We start from the raw sequence: 23,934 nt of genomic DNA on the forward strand, positions 1-23,934 counted from the left end.
TCAGCTACAGCTTCACCTTCATACAATTATGTCACATATTGCAGTCATCTCCTCTACCCTTTCTCTGTCCATCTCCTGCCCCTCTCTGTATCCATCTCCTCTGTCCCCTCCCAATATCAATCACCTCCCCTCTATATGCCCATCTCCTCCTTCCACCTCTCTCTGTCCATCTCCTGTGTCAGCCTGTTTTACAGCCGCTTCCACCCAAATGAGAGGTGGTGCTTACCCCCCTAGTACCCTCTTCCGGACAGTAAGTGATATGTGTACCAAGTTTGGTTAAAATCAGTCCAGTGGTTTAGGAGGAAATGTGGAACATGCAGTAGAACCCCTATTTAACGTTTTTCTAGGGACCAGAATTTTTTAACCTTAAAATGGGGGTTTACCTTAAATCGAGGTTTTGATAGAAAGCAAACCTTTTCCAGAACTCTTTGCCTGTATTGACATGAATTGCACCAACACACATAATTTACACAATAACAACAATAAAACAAGGAGATACCTACCCTACACACTATACTGCAATTACAACATTTTCTGTAGCACTAATACAGTAGTCAAAGATCATAGTTACCCAGCACATTACAAAATTTAAACATCCACAAAATACATACACAATTACAGTAATATAATAAATCGAGTTCCTTTTCCTATATACAACACATATGTACACAACTTTCACAGTGCCTCATTTTTAAAATACCTGCAATCAAAAATGGTGGTCTGCTTTTTAGCACTGTTGGATTTTAGGTTCAAAATGTCCATCTCCAATTGATTTACTCTGTCTATAACAGGTTTGTCCACTTTAAATGCTGTGACAAATCTCCAGACAATGTCTGTGCTGGCAATAGCTTCACTGAATGACGGTGTTTGCATTTCTTCATCCCTAACATCATCGTCTTCTTCGGTATCGTCATCATTCTGCTTTACTTCATCTTCGCAGATTTCCTCAACATCTCGGATGCATGTAGTGATGGCATCATCATCACAAGCCACAAATTCATCAAAAGTGATGGGTAAATTGTTAGATACCTGCACCCAGTCATGCATGTCCAGTACTGCTTCATCACTGTCATTGTCGTGAGTGCTCATTTCATTAAATCCAGCTTTATGAAAGCAATTTGAGATGGTTTCCATAGCTATCATTTTCCAAGCTCCTGTGAGCATATGCATTGCGTGCAGGATGTTCAATTTAAGCACTTCATTCTTATCAGTGAAGGCAAATGCCTTAAGGACAAGAGCTTTTCGATACTTGCTTTTCAGGCTATCAATAATCCCTATATTCGTGGGCTGGAGTCTGCTAGTGCAATTTGCAGGAAAGAAATGTACTTTCCCATTCCGCAGAAATCCTAAGTCTGTTGGATGAGCAGGACACTTATCCATAAAGAGAACAACCTTCCTGAATGAGATTTTCACTCTGCAGCGGAGTGTGCGCTGATATGAAACTTCCTGGCAGATTAAAAATGTGTGCCCGACTGAGACTGGAACGAGGAGATGAGATACTGGCAGAAGTAAAGCTGTGAGGACCGGGCGTGAGTCGTGCTTCGATAGCTCAGATGGTAGAGCACTTGCCCGCGAAAGGCAAAGGTCCCGAGTTCGAGTCTCGGTCGGGCACACAGTTTTAATCTGCCAGGAAGTTTCAACAACCTTCCTGTTTCTAGCACCCGTTCGTGCATCAAAAGCTTGCAAGAACTTTTTGAACAAGTCCGCAGTCAACCAAGAACTTTCGTTGCTATCTTACTTACATGGCAGCGTAGCACTGTTTTTAAAGCAACGTGGTTTGTGGAACTTTCCAGTTACTGTGGGATACAGCTTGTCACTGCCATCTGCGTTGCTGCATAAGAGACCAGTAATTCTCTGCTTGCTCATGGCATGCTTCTCCTTTAACACTTAAGGTTTTAGAGGGCATGAGTTGGTAAAACAGGCCTGTTTCATCCACTTTGCACACATCCCTAGATCCAAAGCCTTCCAATAGGGGTGGCAGCATCTCTTCGTTCCAGTGTTCAACACTTTCATCACTAACTGCAGCACTCTCTCCACATACTGCCCTGCAAGTTATCCCATAGCGTTTTTTGAACCTATCCAGCTTACCATTTGAAGCTTTGAATTCTGTTAGACCAAGTTTCCCTGATATCGTAGATGCTTTCATTTTTGTCAATGCCCCATCGATTGGTAAATTTTCAGCATGTGCTCCATTGAACCACTCCATTAGCTTCAATTCCATTTCTTCGTACGGCGACTTTTTAACATTTTTTTCTATGCTTTGCTTTTGAACCACACTGTGTTTCTTGATCCAGAATCTTCTCCCTATTCTTCAGTATTCCTGATAATGAAGGCTGCAAGTTCCAGGCGTCAAGCCATTTCACTTACGGGCACATTTGTGTTTGTCTCCATTTCCCAAATCAAGTTCACTTTCTCCACGACAGTTAGATTTTTTTCTGTTTTCTGCCATAGTCAACTTCACTACAACATCGAGCAAACTGATATACAGCTGGATTCTCCACGCAATACACAATAATACACGAACTGCGTAAACTGGAGCTATACTGTAATGCTGCTATGAACATACAGACTCAGGCAGAGCTCGGCCACGTGCAAGCATGCTAAGCGGCTTGAGTGTTAGCACGCTGTACATTGTTAGTCTTTGACCACGGTCGGCTTAAGTTCGTGCTTGCTCTTGCATGTAGCGAGGAATCGATATGGAAGATGATCGACCGTATCCAATATACTGCAAATGCTGGAGTTCATAGGTTCTTAAAGCCCATATTACTAGATGCTTGCATCTGGAGGCAAAGCCTATGGAAGTTCCGAAAAATCCCGCTAGAAGCCGCCGCAAGTACTGTAGTTACCGTATTGACCTGATTGCAAGCTGACCTCAAATGCAAGCCACACCCCAAAAGTGAGACTCGGGGAAATACACTCCTGGAAATGGAAAAAAGAACACATTGACACCGGTGTGTCAGACCCACCATACTTGCTCCGGACACTGCGAGAGGGCTGTACAAGCAATGATCACACGCACGGCACAGCGGACACACCAGGAACCGCGGTGTTGGCCGTCGAATGGTGCTAGCTGCGCAGCATTTGTGCACCGCCGCCGTCAGTGTCAGCCAGTTTGCCGTGGCATACGGAGCTCCATCGCAGTCTTTAACACTGGTAGCATGCCGCGACAGCGTGGACGTGAACCGTATGTGCAGTTGACGGACTTTGAGCGAGGCCGTATAGTGGGCATGCGGGAGGCCGGGTGGACGTACCGCCGAATTGCTCAACACGTGGGGCGTGAGGTCTCCACAGTACATCGATGTTGTCGCCAGTGGTCAGCGGAAGGTGCACGTGCCCGTCGACCTGGGACCGGACCGCAGCGACGCACGGATGCACGCCAAGACCGTAGGATCCTACGCAGTGCCGTAGGGGACCGCACCGCCACTTCCCAGCAAATTAGGGACACTGTTGCTCCTGGGGTATCGGCGAGGACCATTCGCAACCGTCTCCATGAAGCTGGGCTACGGTCCCGCACACCGTTAGGCCGTCTTCCGCTCACGCCCCCAACATCGTGCAGCCCGCCTCCAGTGGTGTCGCGACAGGCGTGAATGGAGGGACGAATGGAGACGTGTCGTCTTCAGCGATGAGAGTCGCTTCTGCCTTGGTGCCAATGATGGTCGTATGCGTGTTTGGCGCCGTGCAAGTGAGCGCCACAATCAGGACTGCATACGACCGAGGCACACAGGACCAACACCCGGCATCATGGTGTGGGGAGCGATCTCCTACACTGGCCGTACATCACTGGTGATCGTCGAGGGGACACTGAATAGTGCACGGTACATCCAAACCGTCATCGAACCCATTGTTCTACCATTCCTAGACCGGCAAGGGAACTTGCTGTTCCAACAGGACAATGCACGTCCGCATGTATCCCGTGCCACCCAACATGCTCTAGAAGGTGTAAGTCAACTAGCCTGGCCAGCAAGATCTCCGGATCTGTCCCCCATTGAGCATGTTTGGGACTGGATGAAGCGTCGTCTCACGCGGTCTGCACGTCCAGCACGAACGCTGGTCTAACTGAGGCGCCAGGTGGAAATGGCATGGCAAGCCGTTCCACAGGACTACATCCAGCATCTCTACGATCGTCTCCATGGGAGAATAGCAGCCTGCATTGCTGCGAAAGGTGAATATACACTGTACTAGTGCCGACATTGTGCATGCTCTGTTGCCTGTGTCTATGTGCCTGTGGTTCTGTCAGTGTGATCATGTGATGTATCTGACCCCAGGAATGTGTCAATAAAGTTTCCCCTTCCTGGGACAATGAATTCACGGTGTTCTTATTTCAATTTCCAGGAGTGTAAATAAATAAATTTTAGCCCGATTTCAAGCCGCACTTAAAAGTGAAAGATATGGCTCATCATATGATGGATAGAGTATTATGTGGCTCTACCTCTCAGGGATTTGGGACACAAAATTACAACTACATCCCAAAACACTGACAACAGTGAAAATTCATGATATCTATCGAAATACAGTATTCTGGATCTACATGCACGTGAGCTGTCAGCAGTGATGTCGCAGGTGAGCTTGCTGCACAGCATACCGGAACACAGTTGTGATTTTTCATGTTTTATTATTAATGCTAGCGACTCCTTGTCCCTACTTTCGTGCAAAGCATCATCCTCTGTACCATCAAGTGCATCAGAAATACAGTATTTTTTAAATGTGTGACAAACAGTTTCACTTGGGAGACGTATTCCAAGCTTGACTAATGCACATGCACACTTGAGACAAGCTTGCACACTTAACATGTCCTTTAGGCATTAATTGTCTATCTTCTTTTGTTAGGCACTGTGTATACATATTTTTCTGATTGTCCATAAAAGGTTCGTTTAAACAAACATCTAACGGATGCGGAATGGATGTCATCCATTCTGGAATTACAACTAAGTTCTTTGTACCCTCTGCTAACTTTTTTTTTCACAGCTGGTGTATAGTGACCTGCATACGAATCTAACACAAGCATACATGGCAAACCTAGCAAGGTACCAGGACGACGTTGCCAGACAGGTCTGATCCACTCTAAAACCACACCTTCCTTGAACCAGCCAATTTCATTAGCATGTACAACAACATCTTTAGGAAACACTTCGGACTTCGGTAAAGTCTGCTGTGTGAAATGAATGGTGGAAGTTTGTGGCCATCGGCTGTACAAGCCAGCATGAATTTCTGGTGCACAGTTTAATGATGTAGCGCTGAAATGTGATGAGTTTTTCCCCGCATTTTTCAGGCCCAATTGCAGCTCCCTTTAAAATCCTGGATTTTCTGACATGCTTTTACTTGAATTATTTCTGCCGTTACAGGTAAGCCCTGTCATTGCTTCCTCACAAAATCATTCACTACGACTTCCAACTCATAGTGGCGGCCACATTCTCATCCAGAAAATGCTTTTCTGTTGCTGGAACAAGCTGAAAGTTGTTACTTCTGCTGTCTCCATGCCTTACCAAAGTTCAAAAGCAGACTGAAACAAATGTTTTTGCGATCACTGCTCTCATTAGCTGGAGTTGTCGAAATGTAAAGCCATGCTTGTCAAGTTTCTTCAAAATGCCCGTTTTGATGGTGTATATGTAAAGAGTTTTTTTTAATTGTTATGAATATTTGAAAAATTGCTAAATTCGCCCATGATAATAAATACTTTAACATTCATTACTCAAAACTAACACAACTGTTTCTGTGGCGGCTCCTAGTGGGAAAAAGCAGCAATAAAGGCCACAAGCACTTACGGCGGCAACTAGCGACATTTTTCGGAGCTTCTTAGGCTTTGCTCCTGAATGTGAGCTGCAGGCGGTGTTTTGGATTCCAAAAACTGGAAAAAAAGTGCGGCCTACATTCAGGCCACGAAAGCTACTATTGTATTGTTTTCAATATTTAATATTCCTAACACTAAATATGGGTTTTGCCATAATGCGAATTATGTTAAATCAAATATAAAATAGCATTGCACACATATGGAATAATTTTCTGGACTTGAAACTTCTTCTGTTAAATGCGGGTTTACGCTAAATCGAGGTCACACAAAATTGGGGTTATACTGTACATACATACATACATACATTTTATAATATACTAGACTTTACCTATGGCTTCACCTGCATACGCATATGTCATATATATTGCACACATATAAATTTGATTCTCTGCTGTTTTACACCTTGTAATATCAGAGAGGATGATAAATTTATCTGTGTTATTCAGCCACAATGGTTGGCTGCATGATGATAGATGTTAGCTATGGTTTCGTCATAGAAAACAGAAAAAATTTTGATCCCTCCCATAATCTGCTTCCTCCTTCTATTTCTCTCCCACCTGCTCCATCTACATCTACATCTACATCTACATTTATACTCCGTAAGCCACCCAACGGTGTGTGGCGGAGGGCACTTTACGTGCCACTGTCATTATCTCCCTTTCCTGTTCCAGTCGCGTATGGTTCGCGGGAAGCCTCCGTGCACGCTCTAATCTCTCTAATTTTACATTCGTGATCTCGTCGGGAGGTATAAGTAGGGGGAAGCAATATATTCGATACCTCATCCAGAAACGCACCCTCTCGAAACCTGGCGAGCAAGCTACACCGCGATGCAGAGCGCCTCTCTTGCAGAGTCTGCCACTTGAGTTTGTTAAACATCTCCGTAATGCTATCACGGTTACCAAATAACCCTGTGACGAAACGCGCCGCTCTCCTTTGGATCTTCTCTATCTCCTCCGTCAACCCGATCTGGTACGGATCCCACACTGATGAGCAATACTCAAGTATAGGTCGAACGAGTGTTTTGTAAGCCACCTCCTTTGTTGATGGACTACATTTTCTAAGGACTCTCCCAATGAATCTCAACCTGGTACCCGCCTTACCAACAATTAATTTTATATGATCATTCCACTTCAAATCGTTCCGCACGCATACTCCCAGATATTTTACAGAAGTAACTGCTACCAGTGTTTGTTCCGCTATCATATAATCATACAATAAAGGATCCTTCTTTCTATGTATTCGCAATACATTACATTTGTCTATATTAAGGGTCAGTTGCCACTCCCTGCACCAGGTGCCTATCCGCTGCAGATCTTCCTGCATTTCGCTACAATTTTCTAATGCTGCAACTTCTCTGTATACTACAGCATCATCCACGAAAAGTCGCATGGAACTTCCGACACTATCTACTAGGTCATTTATATATATTGTGAAAAGCAATGGTCCCATAACACTCCCCTGTGGCACGCCAGAGGTTACTTTAATGTCTGTAGACGTCTCTCCGTTGATAACAACATGCTGTGTTCTTTTTGCTAAAAACTCTTCAACCCAGCCACACAGCTGGTCTGATATTCCGTAGGCTCTTACTTTGTTTATCAGGCGACAGTGCGGAACTGTATCGAACGCCTTCCGGAAGTCAAGAAAAATAGCATCTACCTGGGAGCCTGTATCTAATATTTTCTGGGTCTCATGAACAAATAAAGCGAGTTGGGTTTCACACGATCGCTGTTTCCGGAATCCATGTTGATTCCTACATAGTAGATTCTGAGTTTCCAAAAATGACATGATACTCGAGCAAAACACATGTTCTAAAATTCTACAACAGATTGACGTCAGAGATATAGGTCTATAGTTTTGCGCATCTGCTCGACGACCCTTCTTGAAGACTGGGACTACCTGTGCTCTTTTCCAATCATTTGGAACCTTCTGTTCCTCTAGAGACTTGCGGTACACGGCTGTTAGAAGGGGGGCAAGTTCTTTCACGTACTCTGTGTAGAATCGAATTGGTATCCCGTCAGGTCCAGTGGACTTTCCTCTGTTGAGTGATTCCAGTTGCTTTTCTATTCCTTGGACACTTATTTCGATGTCAGCCATTTTTTCGTTGGTGCGAGGATTTAGAGAAGGAACTGCAGTGCGGTCTTCCTCTGTGAAACAGCTTTGGAAAAAGGTGTTTAGTATTTCAGCTTTACGCTTGTCATCCTCTGTTTCAATGCCATCATCATCCCGGAGTGTCTGGACATGATGTTTCGAGCCACTTACTGATTTAACGTAAGACCAGAACTTCCTAGGATTTTCTGTCAAGTCGGTACCTAGTATTTTACTTTCGAATTCACTGAACGCTTCACGCATAGCCCTCCTTACGCTAACTTTGACATCGTTTAGCTTCTGTTTGTCTGAGAGGTTTTGGCTGCGTTTAAACTTGGAGTGAAGCTCTCTTTGCTTTCGCAGTAGTTTCCTAACTTTGTTGTTGTACCACGGTGGGTTTTTCCCGTCCCTCACAGTTTTACTCGGCACGTACCTGTCTAAAACGCATTTTATGATTGCCTTGAACTTTTTCCATAAACACTCAACATTGTCAGTGTCGGAACACAAATTTTCGTTTTGATCTGTTAGGTAGTCTGAAATCTGTCTTCTATTACTCTTGCTAAACAGATAAACCTTCTTCCCTTTTTTTATATTCCTATTAACTTCCATATTCAGGGATGCTGCAACGGCCTTATGATCACTGATTCCCTGTTCTGCACTTACAGAGTCGAAAAGTTCGGGTCTGTTTGTTATCAGTAGGTCCAAGATGTTATCCCCACGAATCGGTTCTCTGTTTAATTGCTCGAGGTAATTTTCGGATAGTGCACTCAGTATAATGTCACTCGATGCTCTGTCCCTACCACCCGTCCTAAACATCTGAGTGTCCCAGTCTATATCTGGTAAATTGAAATCTCCACCTAAGACCATAACATGCTGAGAAAATTTATGTGAAATGTATTCCAAATTTTCTCTCAGTTGTTCTGCCACTAATGCTGCTGAGTCGGGGGGTCGGTAAAAGGAGCCAATTATTAACCTAGCTCGGTTGTTGAGTGTAACCTCCACCCATAATAATTCACAGGAACTATCCACTTCTACTTCACTACAGGATAAACTACTACTAACAGCGACGAACACTCCACCACCAGTTGCATGCAATCTATCCTTTCTAAACACCGTCTGTGCCTTTGTAAAAATTTCGGCAGAATTTATCTCTGGCTTCAGCCAGCTTTCTGTACCTATAACGATTTCAGCTTCGGTGCTTTCTATCAGCGCTTGAAGTTCCGGTACTTTACCAACGCAGCTTCGACAGTTTACAATTACAATACCGATTGCTGCTTGGTCCCCGCATGTCCTGACTTTGCCCCGCACCCGTTGAGGCTGTTGCCCTTTCTGCACTTGCCCGAGGCCATCTAACCTAAAAAACCGCCCAGCCCACGCCACACAACCCCTGCTACCCGTGTAGCCGCTTGTTGCGTATAGTGGACTCCTGACCTATCCAGCGGAACCCGAAACCCCACCACCTTATGGCGCAAGTCGAGGAATCTGCAGCCCACACGGTCGCAGAACCGTCTCAGCCTCTGATTCAGACCCTCCATCTGCTTCGTTATATACTGTTCCCCTTCCACTTGCTTCTCAACACCCTGCCCCTCTTCCACTGCCTCGCCACACCCCCACCTCCTTCCAACAGCCTCATCACACCTTCTTACTCTTACATCTCACAACCTTTCCCTCTTTCACATGTCTCCTCAAGCCTTCATCATTTTCTGCCTTTCCACTACCCCTCTCCATCTTCTTCTTGCCTCCTATACTTCCCCCTCCTCTCCCCTATCTCTGTCCATCTCCTCTTCCTCCCCCTCCTCCCCCCCTCCTCCTCCTCCTCCTCCTCCTCCTCCTCCTCCTCCTCCTCTTTTTGTCCATCCCTCCTCCACTTATCCTTATACAATTCCTCCTCCCCCTCTCTCTGCCCATCCCTCCTCTCTCTCCTTCTGTCTACCTCATACTCTCCCTCTCTGTCCGTCTCCTCTCCCTCTCCTTCTGCCCATCTCTGTCGCCACTTCTTACTGTCCATTTTCTTCTCCCCTCACACTCTTGTCTTCTTCCTCCCCGTCTCTCTATCAATCTCCTCCTTCCCTCTCTCTCTGCTCGTATCCTCCTCCCCTGCTTCTGTCCATCTCTTTGTCTCCTTGCTCCTAGTGCATCTCCTCCTTCCCCACTCGCTGACCATCTCATCCTTCCTCTGTTCCTCCATATCAGGGTGTTTATGCCCCGAAACAACCAGGAAATCCAAGAAAAACATGGGAATTTTTTCATCTGGGACAAACTGGAAGTACTCGGGATTTTTTTTTTTTTTATTATTCCAGGAATTTTGCATTATTTTAGTTTTTAATTAAATTTCTGTTATTTTGTCTGGTGAGAACTGATACTCTAAGAAAGAATTTGACTTTAGCTGGCTACTACAGAATAATATTGCAGCAATAAAACATAAACAAGATAATAACACCAAAAGAAAACTTTAGTTGCAGAGAAAATGTGCTATTTACAGCAACAAAACACAGTGAACATACAAGCATGTGCCGACAGTAAAATCTGTAAGGCTTTAAGATGAAGACTGTGCAATACTTCGTAACAAGTCAACAGTAAAATGTGTCATAGACTTTAAGATGAAGACTGTGCAATACTTCGTAACAGCAAACTGCTTTCTATCAGTGTTACATCACAACTGTTTACGTTTTTAACAAACTGTGGGAAAATATTGAAAATGGTGATTTGAGAAGTGTTACTTTCAAAGTAAATTTCCTTTCATAGAAGACAAATTATGTTACATGTGAGAATGCACAATGAATTTCTTAAATCATGGAGCATTTGACTCTTTGAAAATTTAACACTTTGAGGAACAGCCTCTTGGAATAATTGGAAACCCGGAAGACCAGCCATTTATGCCATCATTTAAAATTTTACTGGCACATTCGTGTTTAATATACCATGAAGTGTAACAAGCACTAAAAAATACCAAGCTTCAAGGTTAGTTTTTCATATTTATTTCATTTTTTTCACAAATTACAAATTAAGCAATAACAATGACAAAAGTGTAATTACCCATAAAAAAAAGTGCAAGGTGAGTTATTGAGCAGTTTCACATGTAGTCAGCTTTTCTATGGAAATTTCAAAGTGCCCGACAGAACGTGTATTCAGCCAGGTAATCCATGAAATGTTCGATGCACAGCAGTGATTATTTACAATCAAGCATGTCAGAAATACTCGGCTACTGCAGTCTGAACTGTGCTCTTAGGATTCTGCCTAATGACATACTGAGAAAAAACAGCAAAAAATTATTGATGAACAGTATTATATGTGAAAGCTTAGCCTTTCTTTATGAAAAATATCATATAGTAGTCACATTTCACAAAGCAAGAATACATATTATTGTACCATATTTCCTTATTTTCCTGATTTCAGAGTTCTCAGCCAGGCCACTATGAACACTATTACAGTCTCATGTTACAGTATCACAGAATGGGCATCACACTACTTATATTTTGGTGTTCTGTGTTCAGAAATTACTATGCTGTATTTAATGAATTCGTATTATATTTTTGTAATACAAAAATATGCTGTGTACATGTTTCTGTACAATATAGGTCTTTTCAAAACGTGTTGTTTTTTGCTGGATGTGCCAGAAAATTCTACACCAGTGTATAAAACCTTTACCATTCAAAGGACTGATAAGTTTTACAGCTCTGATGGAAAGTATATTGTCTCTTAACACAGAAAAAATGTACTTTAGTCCAGGATATACAGGGTGTAAATTTTAAGTTGACAAACCAGAATAACTCGAAAAATAAGGTTCACATGAAAAAATGTGTAGAATCCAAAGGTGATTACTTTCAAGGGGGACATCTGCTGGTGCTAAAATTAGCCCGCCACCCCAAGCCCCCTGGAGGGGTGGGGCGGGAGGCAACTTTAAAATTTCAAATGGGCACCCTCATTTTTTATTGCAGAATTGGATTCTACATAAAAAACTACGTATATTTTGTCTTAAACATTTGTTTTGGTTCTTGGTAGTTGTTGAGGTAATCCAAGAAAATTTGGGTCAACATTTGTAAAACTCTTAATTCCTCTCTCTCAAACACTACCCTATGGGGGGAGAGGGAGAGTTTTAGTTTTAGCTAATTCAAATTTATAAAGTAAATAAGTATTTTTTATTTATCCATAACCATTTTGCACACAAAAATGGGAACATGGATTTTCTTGAATTACAGCACCAACTACCAAGAATCAAAACAAATGTTTAAGACAAAATGTACATAGCTTTTTATGTAGAATCTGATATTGCAATAAAAAATGGAGGTTCCCATTTGAAATTTTAAAGTTGCCTCCCACCCCATCCCCAGGGGGATGGGCTGGGCTAATTATAGCACCAGTAGATGGCCCCCTCGAAAGTAATCAACTTTGGATTCTACACATTTTTTCATGTGAACCTTATTTTTTGAGTTATTCTGGTTTGTCAACTGAAAAAACTTAAAGTTTACAACGTATAGTGAATTTTCCCTCAAAAAATTGCATTTTCACCCAAAAAAAATTTTTTAACTGAAAAATGTGGGGAAAATCTGGGAATTTTTTTCTTGTCCGCATATACACCTTGCCACATCCTCCTCCCTCTGTCTGTCCATTGTCTCCTCGACACTCTCTCCATCGTCTCCTCTCCCCTCTGTCCATCTCCTGCTCCACCCTCTCTCTTTCCATCTCCCCCATCCTCTCTCTCTCTCTGTTCATTTCCTTCTCTCCTCTCTCTGACCGTCTCTGCTTCCCCCCCCCCCCCCACCTCCTCGCTTCTTTCTCTGTCCATGTCCTCTTCTACCCTTTCTCTGCCCGTTTCCTCCTCCCCTGTCTCTGTCCATCTTCTCCTCTCCTATGTCTCTGTCCATTTCCCTCTCACTGTCCATCTCCTCCTCTGCCTCTCTCAATCCATCTCCTCTCACCCCACTTTCATACCCGTCCCCACCCCTGTCCATCTCTTCATATCTCTCTCACTGTCCATCTCCTCCTCTGCCTCTCTAAATCCATCTACTCTCACCCAACTTCCACACCCACCCTCACTCCCTCCCAGTGGGAGGTGGTTCTTACTTTGCAGACAATAAGTAGTATGTGTTCCATGTCTGGCTAAAACAATTTCAGTGGATTAGGATGAAATGTGGAACAAACATATGCTGACTCATTTCTATTTTTATGTATGTATGTGATGTGATCCAGAATATAAATGTAGATTGTTTGGTTTCATGATGGGACATTGTGTATTTCAAACAAAGAGGGCATGGAAGGCTCTAGAGACATGGTGAAGCCAGCTTTCTAAGGGAGTGACCCTAAAAAGAAATCCTGCCAGCTCAGGGCAGAACAGTGGCAGCCCCACTACTGCACTAACCCTGTGCAGTGCCTGTAACAAGGCCAGGGACATTTTACCCCCCCCCCCCCCCCAAAAAAAAAAAAAAAACAGAAATGTGCCTCGGAATGGGATGGAACCCCATAAGTCAAAAATTGCTAGGTACACTGGTTTACAAGTTGGCACATGGAATATTGAAAGTTTGTATAGACCTGGAGCTGTTAGGACAGTAGTCTCTGAACTAGAAGAGTATAAAATGGACATTACTGCATTACGAGAAACAAGATGGCTAGGGGAAGGGATATTATGTGAGAAGAAATCAGTGATCTGATGGTAAACATGAACATGGAATGAGATTTGTGGTGAGCGAGTGGGTGCTAGGGCTAGTGAAGGCCTTCAGTGGAGTCAGCAACAGCATATTGTGTCTAACTATTAGACATAGGTATGGCGATCTCACCCTTGTTAATGCATATGCACCAACAAACATAAGTGATGAAGATGAGAAGAGTGAATTCTATGATGAACTGAAAAGAATAGTGGGGAGCATTAGATATCATAAGATTATTCTGGGAAACTTCAATGCCAAAGTGGGACAAGAAGAGATGTATAGACCAACAGTTGGAAAAGAGAGTTTACATGCAAAAACATATGAAAATGGCCTGCTGGTAATCATTTTTGCATTAAGTCAGAATCTTGTGGTGAGCTCAACATCTTTCCCCCACAAACAGAGCCACAAAAGCACCTGGATTTCCCCATATGATAGCACTGTCAATCAGATAGATCATCTGCTGATAGATGAGAGGCACAAGAAGTGTGAGATCGTACAGAGGAGCAGATGCAGACACAGACCACTTCTTAGTCATAGCCAAATTACAGTTACAGCTGTGCTAAAAATGAAGAAGAACAACATGGCCAAGAGACAGTTTGATATTGAGAAGCTTAAGGATCCAGAGATGTGCCAGCAGTATAACATTAAAGTGCGTAACAAGTTTGAAGTATTGGCATCGGAACACGCTGATGCTAACAAGTGATGGGAAGAAATAAGGACCTCTGTAACTGAAATAGCTGAAGAAATTCTAGGAGAGAAAAAGCTAACAACTAAGAAAAATGGCTCAATGAGGCATTTGAACAAGCTGTGAACTAGGAAGAGAGCAAGGGCAGTGCACAAGCTGGACAGACGATGTGCGGAACAAAAGGAAGCTCTCAAGACTGTAAGAAGATAAATAAATAGGATTCTGAGAACATAAAAAAAAATTCATGGACAATATGATTGATGAAATCGAAAAGGCAAATTCCATATGAGACACGTAAAAATGTTTCAGATGTTGAAACATATGAGCAATGGTCACAGAAATGAAGCTTTAGCTGTTAATGATAAGGATGGAAATACGCTAACAGACAAGAAAAAAATTCTGAATAGGTGGAGAGAATATTTTGAAGAGTTATTAGATGCTGAAGATCCAGAGAGTGTCTTTCCACATGAGAAGAATACTGAGGGTGAAAGAGAAGCCACAAACATTCAAGTGACTCAACAAGATTTAGAAAGAGCAATGAGGAAACTAAAGAATAATAAGGTACCAGGAGAAGATAGGATAATGGCAGAGATATTGAAGGCAGGAGGAGAAACACAACAGAAAGAGCTGTACAATCCCGTAAAGGAAGTATGGGAAAAAGAGGAAATCCCAGAAGATTGGAAATCAGCTGTCATTATCCCACTTCATAAAAGAACAGTAATAGGAATTGTGACAACTGCAGAGGCATTTATCTTCTAATTGTACCTTATAAAGTTCTATCTTTAATAATACCTGAAAAACTTAAGCCTTTTGCAAAACTTGTTGTAGGAGAGTACCAGGTAAACTTCCAGTAAGGATGATCGACCATCGATGAAATTTTCACCAAGAGGCAAATCTGGAAAAAGTGCTGGGAATTCAACCATCAGTTTCTGGTACCATTTGTGGACTTCTCAAAGGCTTATAACAGTATCCACAGATTAAGTATGTGCAACATCCTGAGAGAGCTTGGTATACCAATGAAGTTAATAAATAAGGTCAAGGTGTGCACAGCAGAGACAAAAGCCAAAGTCAAATACCAAGGGAAGCTGTCCAAGGAATTCCATATCAGAATCGGTGTGTGACAAGGTGATGTTATTTCACCACTGTTATTTAATCTGGTTCTAGAGAGAGTAATCCAAGAAATGAAAAGGGAAAACAAAGGTGTGACACTAAATGGTAGGACAGATTTATTGGGTTATGCAAACGGCATCGCAGTTCTAGCAGAATCAAAGGAAGAGTTGGCAGAAACTGTAGAGGACCTAGCACAAAATGCAAGTAAGATCGGGTTACAGATTAATGCAGGAAAGACTGAGGTAGTGGAGGTATCAAGAGAAGCCACTAATGACATCCCATTACAGGTATGAATATGGAAATTTGCTGAAGTGGAAACTTTTAAATACCTTGGTACCTTGTTCAACAAGTGAAATAATTTAAAACAGGAAATAAATCAATGTATTGTGAATGAATCTAAAACTTATTTCAGTCTAAAGCAGATAATGTCATCCAAGAATCTGTCAATTAAGACCAAATTTAAAGCATACAATGCCATGGTAGTTCCAGTATTGTAGAGTGGGATAGAAACCCTAAGCACAACAAAGAAGAATGAAGAAAACTTGTTGGTCTTTGAAAGAAAAATTATGTTAAGGATCTTTGGGCTTGTCCAGGAAGGGAGCTCATGTAGACGTAGAGAAAACCAAGAATTATATGAGCTGATGAGGCAACCGAACAGCATTCAAAAACTGAAAGTGCGGAGAATAAGCTTGGCAGGCCACATTGCTAGGCGACCAGACACCTCTCGGGCAAAAGCCATACTTATGGGGAGACCTGATGGTACCCGTCCAATCAGAATACCCAGAAAGCGATGGGAGGATGAGCTACAGAAAGACCTTTGCCAGCTAGAAATCTGTGACAACTGGATCCAAAGTGCACAAGATCACCATCTACGGAGGAGAATTGTGAGGTTGGTGCACGATCTACAGGGTCCTCAGTTGCCGATTTGATGATGATGAAATAGTGTGCGTCTTGGTTAAACATTCTGACTGCAAAACCTCTCTAACTAAATTGTACACCAATGAAAATCGGCACTGAAACGAGATGCTTAAAGTGGGCAATCTCTATCCTATCAGTGAACGAATCTACCACCTGCTTTATCTACAACTGAACGTATGTTAACATTCCAATTTATATCATTGTGAACTGCTGCAGTCAGGTATTTGTATTCCAACTATGACTCATTGATATTGTAATTATATGACACAATATTTTTCCATTTTGTGAAGTGCACAATTTTAGATTCCTGAACATTTAAAGCAAACCACCCATCTTTGTGCCACTTTGAAAGCGTATCATGATTAATTGACTATTTGTGCAGCCATTTTCAAATAGTACTTTGTTATAGATAACTAAATCACTTGTGAAAGGTCTGAGGATACTACACTCCTGGAAATGGAAAAAAGAACACATTGACACCGGTGTGTCAGACCCACTATACTTGCTCCGGACACTGCGAGAGGGCTCTACAAGCAATGATCACACGCACGGCACAGCGGACACACCAGGAACCGCGGTGTTGGCCGTCGAATGGCGCTAGCTGCGCAGCATTTGTGCATCGCTGCCGTCATTGTCAGCCAGTTTGCCGTGGCATACGGAGCTCCATCGCAGTCTTTAACACTGGTAGCATGCCGCGACAGCGTGGGCGTGAACCGTATGTGCAGTTGACGGACTTTGAGCGAGGGCGTATAGTGGGCATGCGGGAGGCCGGGTGGACGTACCGCCGAATTGCTCAACACGTGGGGCGTGAGGTCTCCACAGTACATCGATGTTGTTGCCAGTGGTCGGCGGAAGGTGCACGTGCCCGTCGACCTGGGACCGGACCGCAGCGACGCACGGATGCACGCCAAGACCGTAGGATCCTACGCAGTGCCGTAGGGGACCGCACCGCCACTTCCCACCAAATTAGGGACACTGTTGCTCCTGGGGTATTGGCGAGGACCATTCGCAACCGTCTCCATGAAGCTGGGCTACGGTCCCGCACACCGTTAGGCCGTCTTCCGCTCACGCCCCCAACATCGTGCAGCCCGCCTCCAGTGGTGTCGCGACAGGCGTGAATGGAGGGACGAATGGAGACGTGTCATCTTCAGCGATGAGAGTCGCTTCTGCCTTGGTGCCAATGATGGTCGTATGCGTGTTTGGCGCCGTGCAAGTGAGCGCCACAATCAGGACTGCATACGACCGAGGCACACAGGGCCAACACCCGGCATCATGGTGTGGGGAGCGATCTCCTACACTGGCCGTACATCACTGGTGATCGTCGAGGGGACACTGAATAGTGCACGGTACATCCAAACCGTCATCGAACCCATTGTTCTACCATTCCTAGACCAGCAAGGGAACTTGCTGTTCCAACAGGACAATGCACGTCCGCATGTATCCCGTGCCACCCAACGTGCTCTAGAAGGTGTAAGTCAACTAGCCTGGCCAGCAAGATCTCCGGATCTGTCCCCCATTGAGCATGTTTGGGACTGGATGAAGCGTCGTCTCACGCGGTCTGCACGTCCAGCACGAACGCTGGTCTAACTGAGGCGCCAGGTGGAAATGGCATGGCAAGCCGTTCCACAGGACTACATCCAGCATCTCTACGATCGTCTCCATGGGAGAATAGCAGCCTGCATTGCTGCGAAAGGTGAATATACACTGTACTAGTGCCGACATTGTGCATGCTCTGTTGCCTGTGTCTATGTGCCTGTGGTTCTGTCAGTGTGATCATGTGATGTATCTGACCCCAGGAATGTGTCAATAAAGTTTCCCCTTCCTGGGACAATGAATTCACGGTGTTCTTATTTCAATTTCCAGGAGTGTATTAATATTTTCTGCAAGACCACTAGTATACAACATTAACAGCAAGGGTGCCAGCACACTTTCCTGGGGTGCACCTGAAGTTACTTCTACACTTGTCAATGACTCACCATCAAAGATAAGATGCTGCATCCTCCCTACCACAAAATCCTCAGTCCAGTCATAAATTTCACTTGATCCCGCATATGATTGTATTGTCAATAATAAGGATATATGTGACACTGAGTCAAATGCTATTCAAAGGTCAAGAAATACCGCATCTGCCTTGATCCATGGCTTTCAGGATGTCTTGTAAATAAAGATGTTTTTGGAACCAACATTGGTTAGCATGAAGGAGATCATTCTGTTTGAGATATTACATCTGAGTTCAGAAAATGTTCTAAGAATCTATTGCAGATGAATGTAAGAATGTTGGAGGGGATCACTTCTGCTACCCTTTTTGTGACCTGTGGTTGCTTCCAACTACTCGTCACAGTTTCTTGTTCTAGAGATCTACAGTATATTACAGTACGTTTGAAAGCGGTACCAACTCATCCGCAAATTCTGAGCAAAATGTGAAAGTTATTCCATTGAGTCTTGGAGCTTGTAATGTATCTTATCTCCACTGGCTGTGACATAACTCTCTCCCTTTAAAGATGTGCTACTGTGTTTGTTATAGTTTTCTCTTAAGTATTCTGAATTATCGATTAGGTGTTCACATGATCATTTTTATGTCTCCAATTGTCTCATTTTCACTTGTCTCAAGATAAACCAAGAAGGACAATCTTAATTAGTTCTCTCCTGATAGCTGTGGAACCGGGCAGATCCAAAGAAATTCATGCTCATGCTTCTATATGAGATTTGTTAAAATAAAATGATAATTCTCAAAATACATTGGTGTGGACTACATTATTCACTAAACTAGTCGGACATTTTATATCTATGGTCTGAATCAGACAAAGAAGTAACCAAAAGATTTTTCATCAGCCTCAGCAGCAGTAGAAAAAGTTATGTAAGAAGCTTTGTCAGTTTTAACAATATGTGCTGTTTTTCAGAAATACAGACACTAATATTTATTTTCCTCATCTTTGTTCAAAGCTTCTTATATAACTTTTTCTACTACTGCTACTGCTGCTATTGAGACTGACAGAAGAAATCTTTCCGTGCTTCTCTGCATGTTTCAGAACATAGATACAAACATCTTTTGGGATAGCAGTCTGTCACTCGTCTATTTAACACGTAAGGAGGTCATGTTGTGAAAAAAAGTCTTCATGGCTGGACTGGTAGTATTCAGACTGGAGGACAAAGAGTCAGTAATTTAAGATTCACTGTTGACACTACACTGTGCACAGAATTACAAGTGGAAGTCAAGGAATTACTGGGTGAAGTTGAGAGAGAACATGGGAAACTTGGGATGTCAGTGAATAAGAAAAAGACCAAGATCATGATAACTGACAGAGGTGAGTTATTACCAGCTACTGACGTAGTGTCAGAATATGAGGAGGTAGATCACTTTGTTTATCAAGGCTCAGTGGTTCAGAAAGAGAGTGGCTCTACATGGGAAATACAGTATATAATTGCTCTGGGTAGGGATACTGCTTTAAAGCTGATAGTGATTTGGAAAGACCAAGCCCCAACCAGACCTACTAAATTGTAAGTGCTGAAATCTCTGGCATTTCCATTTTTCCTTTATGGGGCTGAAACTTGGACAGTAATTGAAGGGGACTGCAAAAGAACTAATGATTTTAAGATGTGAACATACAGGAGGTTGCTGAGAATATCACTGATGCACAAACGAGCCAGCAGATCAGTCCTTCAAGAACTCAGGTTGGAGAAGAAGCTCTTCAGTATTTGTTTCCAGTGAATTTTACAGTTATTTGTTCATGTAGTTCGATCACATGGGGCTAACTTGGAAAAGATGATCATCCAAGGCAACGTTGAAGGGAAAAGATTGCAGAGTCTATCAAGATAATGGACAGACCAGATAAAGGAGAAGATGAACCAAACATTGGAGCATTTAGTCAATTTCTCCAAGATGGAGTATTGATGATGATCAGTAACATAACCTCTGTGTCATCAAAACCAAAAGTTACCGATAATAGAAACGTGCATTCTATATAGGCAGCTGGCACTTCTTTGTTCCCACTACACCTGGTATCATAAACACTCAAACAAAAACTCTCCACTCTTGACAACAGGCCAGTCTGAGGCCACTGTGCTATAGATTAAATTGAGCGCTGTTTGTGGCTCTCTCAATGACAACACTAGAAGACAACTGTCAGTCTCACACTTTAAGACATGCCCAATTAACAACAGAATAAAACAAGCTAAATTTTGTGCACTGAAATTAGTAAATAACATCTTTCTTTAAAAGAAAAAAAAAAAGGAAACAGAAAACTTTGCAGATAGCCATCTGTGATCCAACAGCATTTAATGTAGTTGAAGTGACTAAGTTAATTAAGTAAAAAGAACATCTGGAAGTTGATATTTCAATAGTTTATTTCCATAGTTGTTGGAAGTCTGTTGTAGAAGTTTTAAACTCACCCACTTTTTGACATGTCCGTGATAGCAAGTTTGGCAAGTCAAATCCAACAGCATCCCTACTTGTGCTGTAATTGTTCCTCACTAAGTATATGGTAAGAAAGTATGTGAGTGAGTGGAATTTTTGAAGTTAGCAGTTGCAGTGGTGAATATATCAGTACATTAATGTTCCATGCATTTTGAGAAAAGATAACTGTTTAATTAATAACACAAAGTGTTGAAATGAAACTGTGACCATCATTACAATTCTTTGAGCAGCCAGAAATAATTTCCAGAAAGTCTTTGAATTACTTGAGCAGATATTACCCCTTCCTGTATGCAACATAGCAACTGGCAACTATCGCTCATCTAATTATTGTAGCCCTAGGTGTTATGAGCTGGAATAACTCATAGTTTGAGTCGGAGTCTCCAAGAACATGGCATTGAGAGACTGTGCCCTTGTGTGGCCACATCAACTGGTGGGTGTTGCTATCCTCAGTGGCACCGCTGTTGTTTTCTCCAGAAGATGCATGTCAAGTCCACTAGAGATCAGAAATGGAGTGAGTATGAGTTCAGTGTTGAACATTGCATACATTAGAAATCAAGATGCCACATTTACTTCACTGCTAACAGGGTTGTTTCCTTTCTGTTAAAGTTCCACAAGTATGACAAGTCTGAGGAATGGGCATGGTTTTGGAAAGCATCAATCATGCGAAACTCAGCTTGCCCTTTTCTCACGTGATATACTGCAAATTATGGATGAAGGGCAATGGGCAGACACCATATTTCTAGATTTCTCAAAGATGTTTGACATGGTTCCCTATTGCAGACTGTTAACAAAGGTACGAGCATATGCAATAAGTTCACAATGGCTGGAAGACTTGTTAAGTACTAAAACCCAGTATGTTGTCCTCGATGCTGAGTGTTCATGAGAGACAAGGATATCATCAGAAGTGTCCCATGGAAGTGTGATAGGACCACTGTTGTTCTCTGTGTACATAAGTGATTTGGCGGACAGGGTGGGCAGCAATCTGTGGTTATTTGCTGATAATGCCGTGGTGTACAGTCAAGTGTCGAAGTTGAATGACTGTAGGAAGATACAAGATGACTTAGACAAAATTTCTAGTTGGTGTGATGAATGGCAGCTAGCTCTATATGTGGAAAAATGTAAGTTAATGAGGATGAGTAAAAAGAACAAACCTGTAATGTTCGGAAACAGTATAACTAGTGTCTTGCTTGACACAGTCAAGTTATTTAAGTATCTGGGCATAATGTTGGAAAGCGAAATGAGGTGGAAAGAGCATGTGAAAATTGTCATAGGGAAGGCCAATGATCGACTTTGTTTTATTGGGAGAATTTTAGGAAAGAGTGGTCGACCTGTAATGGAGACTGTGTATATGATGCTGGTGCTACCTATTCTTGAGTATTGCTCTAGTGTTTGGGATCCGTATTATATGGGATTGAAGGAAGACAATGAAGCAATTCAGAGACAGGCTGATAGATTTGTTACCAGTATGTCTGAACAACCATAAGTGTTATGGAGATGCTACGGGAACTCAAATGGGAACCCTGGAAGGAAGGCGACGTTGTTATCAGGGAACACAGTTGAGAAAATTTAGAGAACTGGCATTTTAACCTTATTGCCAAACGATTCTACTGCCACCAACGTACATTGCACATAAGGATCACGAAGATAAGATACATGAAATTAGGGCTTGTATGGAGGCATATAGAGAGTCATTTTTGCCTTATTCCATTTGCGAGTGGAACAGGAAAGGAAACGACTAATAGTGGTACAGGGTACCCTCTACCGTGCACCATATGGCAAATGCGGGGTATCAGTGTCGATGTAGATGAGAACAGTGGGACTGTTGTTGCTTACTACTTGTCAGCTTGTTCTCTCTTTCTGAAGTTTGGGAGTGTGGACTAGCCGTGATTTAGTACGGAAGTTGAGTGCACAACCTTGCTTTTGTAAAGCACTACTGGTAGTGTGATAATGACCAACTCTCAGGGTCAGACGGCTTGTAAAAATTATTTGTTTTGTGAGATTGTGTATTACATTGAAACTTGATACTAATCAAAGAGGTATGAAAATATAAAAATCTGAAAAGGGAGATGTACAAGAAAATTGTTTATGAAGTGTTAAAAACTAATAAAACATAATAAACTCTGTGTTTTGCTATTAGACCAGTCTTACAAACATACGAAATCGCCATACTGAACTCTTTTGATATGAGCTGTGAAACAAAAAAGATTTAAAAGGCACGTGACGTCTTGTGTGTCAATATCCAAAACAAAAAAAATGAGGTCACACAGTGCAGTGTTAAGACATTGTACACATTTGGGAGGTTAGTGAGTCAAATGTTTATTTTTATTTTATTTACATGTCAAGTTCCATGGGACCAAATTGGAGGGGAATCTCCAAGGTCATGAAACGTGTCAGTACATGAAATTACGACGTAAAAGTTATAACAGATAAAAATAAAATGCTTATGAACCCAAAAAAGTCAAGCCATAAATTTAAGTATATGCAATCCAATACAACAAGAATCACCTTAATTTTTCAAGGAACTCTTCAACAGAATAGAAGGAGTGATCCAGGAGGAAACTCTTCAGCTTCAATTTGAAAGTGTGTGGATTACTGATAAGATTTTTGAATTCTTGTGGTAGTTTATTGAAAATTGATGCAGCAGTATACTGCACACCTTTCTGCACAAGAGTTACGGAAGTCCAATCAAAATGCAGATTGGCTTCCTGCTTAGTATTAACTGAATGAAAGCTGCTAACTCTTGGGAATAATCTGATATTGTTACCAAGAAACAACAGTAAAGAATATATATGTTGAGAGACCAATGTCAAAATACCCAGACTCATGAACAGGGTTCGACAAGAGGTTCACGAAGTTACACCCCGTATTGCCCGAACTGCCCATTTCTGAACCAAAAATATCCTTTTAGAGTGGAGAGAGTTACCCCAAAATATAATACTATATGACATAAGTGAATGAAAATGAGCAAAGTAGACTAATTTTCATGTCGAACGATCATGTACTTGAGATACCGTTCGAATAGTAAAAATGGCAGCATTATGTCTTTGAACAAGAGCCTGAACTTGCGCTTTCCACAACAGTTTACTATCTATCTGAACACATAGAAGTTTGAACTGTTCAGTTTCACTAATCATATGCCCATTTATATCTACATTCTACAAACTACTGTGAAGTGCATGGCAAAGGGTACTTGCCATTTTACCAGTTATTCGAGCTCCTTTCCATTCCATTCACATGTGGAAAGTGGGAATAATGATTGCTTATATGCCTCAGTCAGCCAACTGCCTTA

The 23,934-nt window shown here is 42.3% G+C and overlaps 1 protein-coding gene across 1 annotated transcript in view; it reads left to right on the top strand.

The window, feature by feature from the left end:
• The window catches only part of LOC126188116 (nibrin), a 163,908-nt gene that overhangs the window by 54,884 nt on the left and 85,090 nt on the right, over nt 1-23,934 (top strand). The window lies entirely within an intron of this gene.

Source organism: Schistocerca cancellata, chromosome 5 (genome assembly GCF_023864275.1).
Source record: "Schistocerca cancellata isolate TAMUIC-IGC-003103 chromosome 5, iqSchCanc2.1, whole genome shotgun sequence".
Classification (NCBI taxonomy): domain Eukaryota; kingdom Metazoa; phylum Arthropoda; class Insecta; order Orthoptera; family Acrididae; genus Schistocerca; species Schistocerca cancellata.